Genomic DNA, 9,941 nt, shown 5'->3' with positions numbered 1-9,941 from the left:
GGCATTGCCTTTCTTAGGGATTGGAATGAAAACTGACCTTTTCCAGTCCTGTGGGCACTGCTGAGTTTTCCAAATTTGCTGGCATATTGAGTACAGCACTGTTTAGATTAGTTGTGAAAATTTCTTGAGACATTGCACTGCCAGCCATCATCTTAAATTACCTTTCTTGCTGACAAATTATGTAACAGAGATTACATCATTGATTTCTAGCTCTGTGTCTTTGAGATGTTTTAAGAAATCCTTTCACCATGGCTTCAGAATGTCTTTCTTTCCCTTTTGGTGCATAGTGCTTGGGCAGAAGGCCTAAAAAATGTTCTTACCAGGGTCTGAATATATCAGCTTCCAATTTGGCCAACTTCTGACCATAGAGCTACTTAGAAAAAACAAACAACAACAAAAAAAATCCCACAGAAACTTCTTGAGTATATTGTCAGGAGGTTTCAACTGATCGAAGAGTAAATTTTCTCAGCACGTTGAACAACCCCATGGGTACAAGGGAGGTTCTCAGAGAGGATGTAAATAACACTACCCTCTGGAGATCCAGATCCAAAATAACCGAAAGAACTCTGACAGCTGGCAAGTCAGTATTTCTGTCTGGCTATATGTGTAAAGTCCCCAACCTGACAGTTGCCAATCTAAGTTCTCAGGGCACAAAATAAGACAAACAAGAAGGCAGTAACTATTCCCGGGAAGGAAAGGATCGATAGCCAATGTGTTTTCCTGCCCGTGTGAATTTGGAAAGGAAAGGACAATGTGAAATTTCCCCTTCTTCTCTCGCTCACGCTCCACAGATCCAGGAGAGCTGACTTTGCTAAGAATTGTTACCCTTTGCCAGGCTTCTCCCAGTTTTCCCATAATGCCGTCTGCACGATTCCGAGCAAGTGGGGTGTTCCAGTGGGTCTCATCCTGGTCACTAGAAACCGTAGAGGAGGGAAAAGTAACTCTCTCTTGACCCTTCATAGTGAGTGCCTGGCTGAGACCCTTTCCTCTAGGGCACCTTATAACTGGATAAGGTCATCGCAGGTGGTTAAAATTTCTCCACTGCAGCCACTGTAACTCAAGATTATCTTTGCTAAAATTAACTTCATTAAAAAATTGTATTTATTAATTTTACATTATTTGGCTGTGTCACAAGGCTTGCAGGATCTTCGTTCCCCCACCACGGATCAAACCCTGGCCCCCCTGCATTGGAAGCTGGGAATCTTAACCCCTGGACCAGCAGGGAAGTCCAGTAAGGTTGATTTCAAGACAACATTTTATTAACCTGAGGCCTCATACCAGACCCAGTCCAGTTTCTAGGTCAAACCCAGTCCGTCCTGATGGTAAGTTGAACGACAATGTGAATGTACATAGTGCCTCTGAACTTTACAGTTAAATACGGTTAAAATAGTAAGTTTTATATTATGTGACTTTTACCACAATTAAAAAAAACACAGTCTCTCCTGGACCAGGTTTCCAGTTTCTTTTAATAAGTTGGACTCAGTCTGTCCCCATACCCATTTTGGTTTCTAAGTCGGAACCAGTTTGTCCCTGGACCGGGTCCAGTTTCTAATTCGGACCCAGTTCTTTGCCGGACCCAGTTCACCATCAGACCTCCTTTGGTTCCTAAGTTGGACCTGGTCTGTCCTGGCACAGTTTTTAAGGTGGACATAGTTTGTCCCTGGACTCAGTTTGGTTTCTAAGTGGGATCCAGCCTGATTCTGAGCAGTTTCTGGACCCGATGTTCTGCCCGTAGTCCGAGTCCCCGGTCGGGAAAGAAGACTCCTCGAAACAATGCAACTTGCAATAGGGGAATTTATTACTGACTCGAGCCAGGGCCTCCCGCCCTCACCAAGGGTGTGAGGACGAAAGGCCCCGAGCCCCAGTTCTCTCGGGTATTTATTAGGTCAAAAAAAGCAGCAGGTAGTTGGCGCAAGCGGATTGGTTACACAGCGGGTAGTTGGCGCAAGCGGATTGGTTACACAGTTGCAAGGCAATTTTTGTTGGCCCAACGTGGGGCTTTCAGCTTTCCCCTGATAGGTTCCCTTTTTTCTTGCTAGGCATATGTTGATTGGCTAGCTCCAGGAGGCCTGATAATTATGTTACCCGGGGAAACCAGGCCTACTCCTAATCTAGGCTGCCTGTCATTGCGTTAGCCGTGACAGCCTCACACCCAATCCGAGAAAAGAAACGCACAAAGTCTGAAGGTCCAGGCTCTGAGAGGGACTCGCCCGTCACCTCAGGAGGCAGCGAGCGGGCTGCCCGTCACTCGACTTCACAGGTACCTCTGCCTGTTTGCTCACTGCTCCTGGAGGCTCCCGGGGCTTCTTTGGTTCCCTGTGCTGACACCAGAGCTGTTAAAAGGTAAACTGAGGCATATTTAAAGTTTGTAGAGTTTCTCCGCGCAAAAATCAGCTGGAATGGGGCAGGGCCATGTCAGAAGTGGTTAGGGACATTCCACTGACAGGAGTTTGGGGAAAGACATAGCAAACAAAAGCAAAGTAAGGAAATTATTGATCGGCTGTAACTTCAAGCCTAGTTGGCTATTTCTGATTGGTCATTCTTAGCATTTTGATCTTGTAACCTTCAGGCATTTACAAACTTAGATTTCAGTTTATTTAGGTGGGCCTCTAGGGCATTAGCGCCACCTCCATCTGAAGGCCTTGTTTAATTAATTTAACAGGATTCTATATTTAAACCTCTCACAAAATAGTCATTTATTGGGTCAACTTCCTATGTCAGGTTATTTTACTGAGTGTATTTCTCTATGACTGCAGCTGTCCTTTCCCAGGTCTATGGGATTTTTAGCCTCAAATGTTAGAATCAATATTGTTGTTTTTATTTAGTGGCTAAGTTGTATCTGACTCTTTTGCAACCCTGTGGACTGTAGCCCACCAGGCTCCTTTGTCCATGAAATTTCCCAGGCAAGAATACTGGAGTGGGTTGCCATTTCCTTCTCCAGGGAATCTTCCTGACCCAGGGATTGAACCTATGTCTCCTGCATTGGCAGGCAGATTCTTTACCACTGAGCTACCCTTGGGTTTAATAGTTTCTGTTTATCTTATAAAATTAAAAAAAATCAGCACAAGCATAGAACTTAAGGCAGAAAGAAGGTCTTTTAGCTTTACTTTTAGACCTGGGTTATTTAAGATATACACCAGGCCAGAATTGGTCTTTCATCAATTAATTAATTCATTTATTCAAATTTTTTTGTGTCATATTACAGGAATACAAATTTGAAGTATGTGCAATCCTTCCAGGGGTTTGTGATGGTGATAAAATTTATAACAACTAAAGGCAGTGGACAGTGCTTAATGTTCTAAATGCTCATGTCTAAGTAGGTGAAATCCCATGAAGGTTCCTAGAGAGGAGAGAGAACCTGTCAACTTGGGTGGAGGTTGAGCAGATGGGGTGGGAGCAAGAATTTTGAGGACAGTCTTAGTGGTTGATTGACATTTCATATGGCCCTTTTAGAGTGGGTGGGATCTTGAAAAGAGGGTTTGAGATGAAGAAAATATTAGAAGGTGGAAATAACATGAGGGAAAGCATTTTGGTCACCTGTGGGGCTCATAGGCAGATGAAACTGGTACTTAAATTACTAAAAACGGTGTCTAAAACAACATACTAGAAATTGTTTGCAGGTAGGGTTAGGTGAAAATTTGAGGCTCAAGATTATTTTATAGGTACAAACTTGAACTTCTGTGTAGTAGTGATACATTAAGCCCTGGGAATGCACCTTGTAGACCTTCCTACACTGTGGAACAGTTGTCCCAGCGCCCCTGCTCCTACAGTTCAAATCCACTGTGGATCTTGCTTCCCAGAGGCTGCTCCCCAACTGTGAATGAGCAGGTTGAAGACAATAAGGCATGCTGTTCCAGGAAACACAAACTCCTTTGTCAGTTGACCTTGACTCAAAAACTCCCAGACAGTTTTGCTGAACCTTTACTTATACATTAAGGAAGTCTGGGTTGCTTTCATCCATAAGAAGGTGGGTGCATCAGCTCTCTTAGCCTTGCCTGGCTTCAGCTGTATTTCTCTCTGCACAAGCATTTTCACTAATAAAATCCTTGTACATTTAATCTCATCTTGACTTCTACATCTTAGACAGGGGACCAAGACCAACTCAAAGCTTTTAAGGATAGTAATCTGGTTGGGGGTGTATGGCTAGGGAGATTGTCTTGAAGAGGTGTTTGTATGGTGAACACACTGCTTTTGTTTTGATTTCATGGATATCTGAGGAGACTCTGGTGAAACTGGTGAAAACTATGGAGGTCTGTAGCACTCCCTAGGTTACCCTGGGTGTTTGTAGGGGGGCAGTCACAAAATTTTTGACTTATTACAAGAATGATGATGCAGTTTATTTCATAGTTCAGTTATAAAGTATGATTAAAGTTGTATATGTAATGTATGACTAAAGAAAGTATTATTTGAACTCTAGTTAATTCCATGTAAACTCAAAATAATGAATAATATTAATAGTTTCTGCCTCTAGTTCAGTGCTTCAGACTCAGAACTGATGTGTTAAGTATTTGAGAAAAACAACTTAAAAATTCTTTTCTCTGTTAATTTTTTTCTCCTCAGTATACCTTCAATACATTTTATCAGGCATTATGACATGGCCATACAATTTCTTAATTTACAGTGCTCCTTCTTTGTATAGTTTGTGAAACAACTCTTTGCCACCCAGAGACTAACTCAATTTAATATCGATGAAGACATATGTTAAAGCATGTGCTTTGTTTGCCTGTCCCTCAGCTTTGTGTTACGCTTTGTCTTGCATTGAAATAGTTCTGTGTTTAGGGCCTTGCCGTTGGTTGCCTTGGATATCATGGTACTGTCACAAGTTTAGGCTGTGACTTTACTGCAGGTGCTAACTAGAGGAGACAGTAGTCTGACGGGCAGAAGCAGAGGAAGGGAGAACTGGATTCCCACACACGCTGCGGCCTTGGCACGTCACACACTTATATGCATCTGTGAAAATAATTTATACTGGGAATGCGTGCAATAAACGAATGAAGACTGATCAGATAGTTAACAGGAGTGAAGGGGTGTGGGAGCAAGAGGAGCCTGGGTGCTGACTGAGGGCACTTGAAGAGCTTTGCGTTGGCAGCACTGAAAGGATGGCCAGGCACACCGAGGGGCAGGAGCAGAGGAAACTACCTAGAGGATCTAGGGCAGTCCTGAGAGTAAGCCAAGACTTTGAACAGGGTAAGTGGAAGGGAAGGGGGAAATGGCCAGTGGTTTTGATTTGCTTGCATTATTGGAGAATAGGAGCTTTTAGTATTCTTTGGAGAAACTCATGCTTTCTTCTGAGTGACTGAGGGGTTATTTAGCAAATGCAACAGCAGTCAGGCCTCTTGTTTTTATATGTAAAACTATCCTGTCATTCTTTTGTTGCTCTGGGATTATCCTAGAAAATTGGTACCTCATTTATCCACGAAGACTTTCACTCATCTGCTAACCCCCTGGCACAAAGGTGCATTCCAAAATTGGAAGGGATTTAATGGACACTTCCTATGGACCTTACTGCTCTTTGATGTTGATGGCAGTATTGACTTCTGTTTATAGTAAAATGGGTTTTTCTCTGGTAAATGTTTACTCTTGTGCAGAAAAATGTGAAAGAAACCTTATAATTCATTGTCCTCAGTAGTTTCATGAAGTTAATCATTATTTAAATTGAGGGTGGTAGAGGTAGAAAAGTCTGAAGAGCATCCATCTGTGACATTCCCAAAAGAAGGATTTTGCCAGTGAGTAAAACTGAGCGAATCACACTGTTCTTTAAAAATGCATAATGCGTTTTGTGCGAAGAAGATAGTCAAACGTGATATCATTTGTCTTATAGGTGCATGGAAATGAGACCAAGAGAAAAAAATAAGTGGCTTCGTAACCTCACTTCCAGAAGTGGAAAATAAAATGCAAGATTCCAATCCCTGCCCTTCCATTTCATCTTTGAAAAATACAGGTGAATGTTTATGAATCATTTTCAAAGTTGACCTAGTGTCTATGGAAACAGAAAGTGACCAAGACAACAGTGCTGATCTGACAGAAAGATTGTTTTCATTTTCTTGCAAACATCATTAGGATGGTATTGTTTTCTTATTTGTGAATGTAAAAGTATGTGACTTGATTTTTTTTCTCTTGACAACAAAGAAGAGTGGCAAGGGTGTGGGGAGGTGGTCCGGCTGCCAGGCTAGTCTGGCAGCAATATGACCCATGACCAATGCTTCCTGTATTTGAGCTCCTCTGGAAGATTCTTCCCAGTCCTTGCCTCTTCCCAGTCACCCACAGTGAATGTCTGGCCGTCTGAGGGCCACCTGGCCTGAACTCTGTGTTATACTAGCTTGGCAAGAAATGCCACCCTCACTCCCGTGGTAACTGGCGTTGGGAAGAAGAGCTGTTTGCTGCATTATTCTGCAGGATGGAACACTGGCAGTGTACAAATCTGTGTGCTAGGCAGATATGAGGCTACAGCCCTGAGTTACAGGTGACCAGCCAGCCCATCTGACTCTCTCTGCCCAAGTCTCCTGGGCTTCCCACTCTGAGCCTCTGGTAGAAAGCAGAGGGTAGCCATGTGCCCCAGCAGTGTTCTCCTGTTCTCCTGTCATCTGCCACCTTCCCTGCTTCCTCTGGCCTTCCAGGATGTCATCCTCATCTGGTTTTCATCCTACCCAACCCCTGTGCTTGCCGCTCCTTCTCTGCTTCATTGCTGCCTTTCCCTCTGCCAGAGCGCCAGAGGCTGAACTCTCCCACGTACCTGGCTGGGAGTTGCACTCACTACCAGGACTCACGACTTTAGAATTTTGTGTGTGTATGTGTATTATATAATACACTCAAAATATTCAAAGCCATATGTGTATAACATATATGTGTATTTATTTAAATTCATACCTTATGTACATATAGATGGACATATTTATTTCTCTCCTTCATTTTTTTCAACTTATTGCCCCCAAGGTCCATCCGTGTTGTTACAAATGGCAAGATTTCGTTCTTTTTTATGGCCAAATAGTATTCCATTGTGTATTTATACTCCAGTTTCTTTATCCATTCACTCATTGATGGACACTTAAAGGGTAGTTTCTGTATCTTGGCTGTTGTAAATAATCCTGGAGTAAACGTGGCCGTGCAGATATCTTTTTGAGTTAGTGTTTTCTTTTTCTTTGGGTAAATGTGAGAAGTGTAATTGCCGGATCATATGATAGTTCTATTTTTAAATTTTAGGACCCTCCATACTACTTCCCATAGTGGCTGCACCACCAACAGTTTACATTCCCACCAACAATATACAGGAGTTCCCTTTTCGCCACATCCTCCCCAACACTTTTTTCTTATCTTTTTGATAATAGCTATTCTAACATTGTGAGGTAATACCTCATTGTGGTTAGGTTTGCATTTCTCTGATAATTAATGATGTTGAGCATCTTTTCATGTAACTGTTGGCCATCTTCATGTCTTCTTTGGAAGAATGTCTATTCAGATCTTCTGCGCATTTTTAAATTGGATTGCTTTTTTTCTATTGAGTTGTATGACTTCTTTATGTATTTTGGATATCAGCCCCTTATCAGATATATGCCTTACATATATTTTCTCCCATTCTGTAGGTTGCCTTTGCATTTTGTTGATGGTTTCCTTTGCAGTGGAGAGCTTTTCTGTTTGATGTAGTCCCACTTGTTTATTTTTGCTTTTGTTGCTTTCACTTTTTTGTGTCAAAAAATCATAGCTGAGACCTGTGTTAAAGAACTTACTGCTTATGTTTTCTTCTCGGAGTTTTATGATTTCAGGTCTTATGTTAAGGTCTTAATTCATTTTGAGTTAATTTTTGTTTGCAATGTAAGCTAGTGGTCAAGTTTCATTCTTTTGCATATGGCTGTCCACTTCTCCCAGTATCATTTATTGAAGAGACTCTCCTTTCCCCACTGTATATTCTTGGTTTCTTTATCATAAATTAATTGGCCATTATGTGTGGATTTACTTCTGCAGTCTATTTTCTGTCCCATTTATCTATGTGTCTGTTTTATGCCAAAACCATACTTTTTGATTTCTATAATTTTGTAATATGGTTTGAAATCAGAGACCATACCTCCAGTTTTGTTTTTTTCTCAGGATTGCTTTGGCTATTAGGATCTTTTGTGCTTTCATTCAAATTTCAGTTCAGTTCAGTTCAGTTGCTCAGTCATGTCCGACTCTTTGCGACCCCATGAACCGCAGCACGCCAGGCCTCCCTGTCCATCACCAACTCCCGGAGTCCACCCAAACCCATGTCCATTGAGTCGGTGATGCCATCCAACCATCTCATCCTCTGTCATCCCCTTCTCCTCCTGCCCTCAATCTTTCCCAGCATCAGGGTCTTTGCAAATGAGTCAGCTCTTCACATCAGGCAGCCGAATATTGGAGTTTCAGCTTCAACATCTGTCCAACCAATGAATACCCAAGACTGATCTCCTTTAGGATGGACTGGTTGGATATCCTTGCAGTCCAAGGGACTCTCAAGAGTCTTCTCCAACACCACAGTTCAAAAGCATCAATTCTTTGGCACTCAATTTTCTTTATAGTCCAACTCTCACATCCATACATGACCACTGGAAAAACCATAGCCTTGACTAGACGGACCTAAATTTAAGGATTGTTTATTTCTGTGGAAAATGCCATTGGACTTTTGATAGAGATTGCATCGAATCTGCCTACTGCTTTGGGTTGGCATGGACATTTTGACAATATTAATTGTTCTAATTAATGAGCATGAATTGTCTTTCTATTTATTTGTGTCTTCTTCAGTTTCTTTTATTATTGTTTTGTAGTTTTCATCATACAGGATTTTTATCTCCTTGGTTAAATTTATTCCTAGGTATTTTATTCTTTTTGATGCAATTGTAAATGGGATTCTTTTCTTAATTTCTCTTTCTGATATTTTGTTATTAGTGTATAAAAACACAATAGATTTTTGTGTATTAATTTTATATCCTGGAGCTTTCCTGAATTCATTTATTATTTCTAACAGTTTTTTTGATGAAGTCTTTAGGTTTTCTACATATAATATGTCATCTGCAAATATTGATAGTTTTATTTCTTCCTTTCCAATTTGGATGCCCTTTATTTCTTTCACTTGTCTAATTGCTCTAGCTAGGACTTCCCATACTATGTTGAATAAAAGTGGTAAGAGTGGGTATCTTTGTCTTGTTCCTGATCTTAGAGGAAAAGTATGAGTTTTTTAAAGCACATCTATGACAGTTGTATATACCATATGAAGATGTGCTACACAGAACTGAATCGCCACAAGAAAATGATAGCCATAATTTATGGAGTACTCATTCTACACTGAGCAAAGTGCTAAAGTACATTCTATAGATTTTCTAATTAACCCTTATGCTGGTTTTCCCACTATCCACAAGTCAAGTGTTCCTATGAAACTTTTCATAAGCTGAAATGATATGAAGCGAAGAGGCAGTTACCTTAGGACACATCTTGCTAATGCATGCACAAAATAAGATAAAGCACAGATGCTCACAGACTTAGTTCAAGACTGTGTTGGCTTGATGCTGAGGTGCTGAGTGTAGTTCCTGAGGAAGGAGGTTGGTGATACCACTCTCACTGCTTGGGATTCTAAGGGTTGCTACAAAGCAAACGATGAGCACTGTTTTCACTTTTTGGCTTTTTTTTTTTTTTTTGTAAAAGCAGAAATTTTCATATTTCTTTAAGTTAGTGAAAACATGTACCATTGTAGTGTAAAGCAAACTTTTGAAAAGCAGAGGATCCCTGTAGTAGGATTAATTAGAGGTATGTATTTTCACTATGTTATGAATATGGAAACAGGTCTAGAAAGGCTAAGACATTGGCTGAGGTTCATATATCTAATATGACTAGACTTATCTCTCTCCAAATATAGTTCTAACTAGAGTAAATTATGTAACTGATAAACTGAGTGTTGACTGGGATACACCAAATCCTTTCACACAGTTGATTTT

The 9,941-nt window shown here is 40.9% G+C and overlaps 1 long non-coding RNA gene across 2 annotated transcripts in view; it reads left to right on the top strand.

The window, feature by feature from the left end:
• Positions 1–1,519: 1,519 nt before the first annotated feature.
• LOC139034252 (uncharacterized) overlaps positions 1,520–9,941 on the top strand; it is a 51,086-nt gene continuing 42,664 nt past the window's right edge. The window contains exons 1-2 of one of the 2 annotated variants that reach the window (XR_011486668.1): positions 1,520–2,343; positions 5,822–5,941. This is a non-coding gene — a long non-coding RNA (uncharacterized lncRNA). The remainder of the gene's footprint in view (positions 2,344–5,821; positions 5,942–9,941) is intronic. The other variant, XR_011486667.1, reaches the window with a different exon arrangement.

Source organism: Odocoileus virginianus, unplaced genomic scaffold (genome assembly GCF_023699985.2).
Source record: "Odocoileus virginianus isolate 20LAN1187 ecotype Illinois unplaced genomic scaffold, Ovbor_1.2 Unplaced_Contig_84, whole genome shotgun sequence".
Taxonomy (NCBI): Eukaryota; Metazoa; Chordata; class Mammalia; order Artiodactyla; family Cervidae; genus Odocoileus; species Odocoileus virginianus.
Note: the sequence above shows the minus strand (reverse complement) of the source record. Positions and strands in the feature narration are given on the sequence as shown.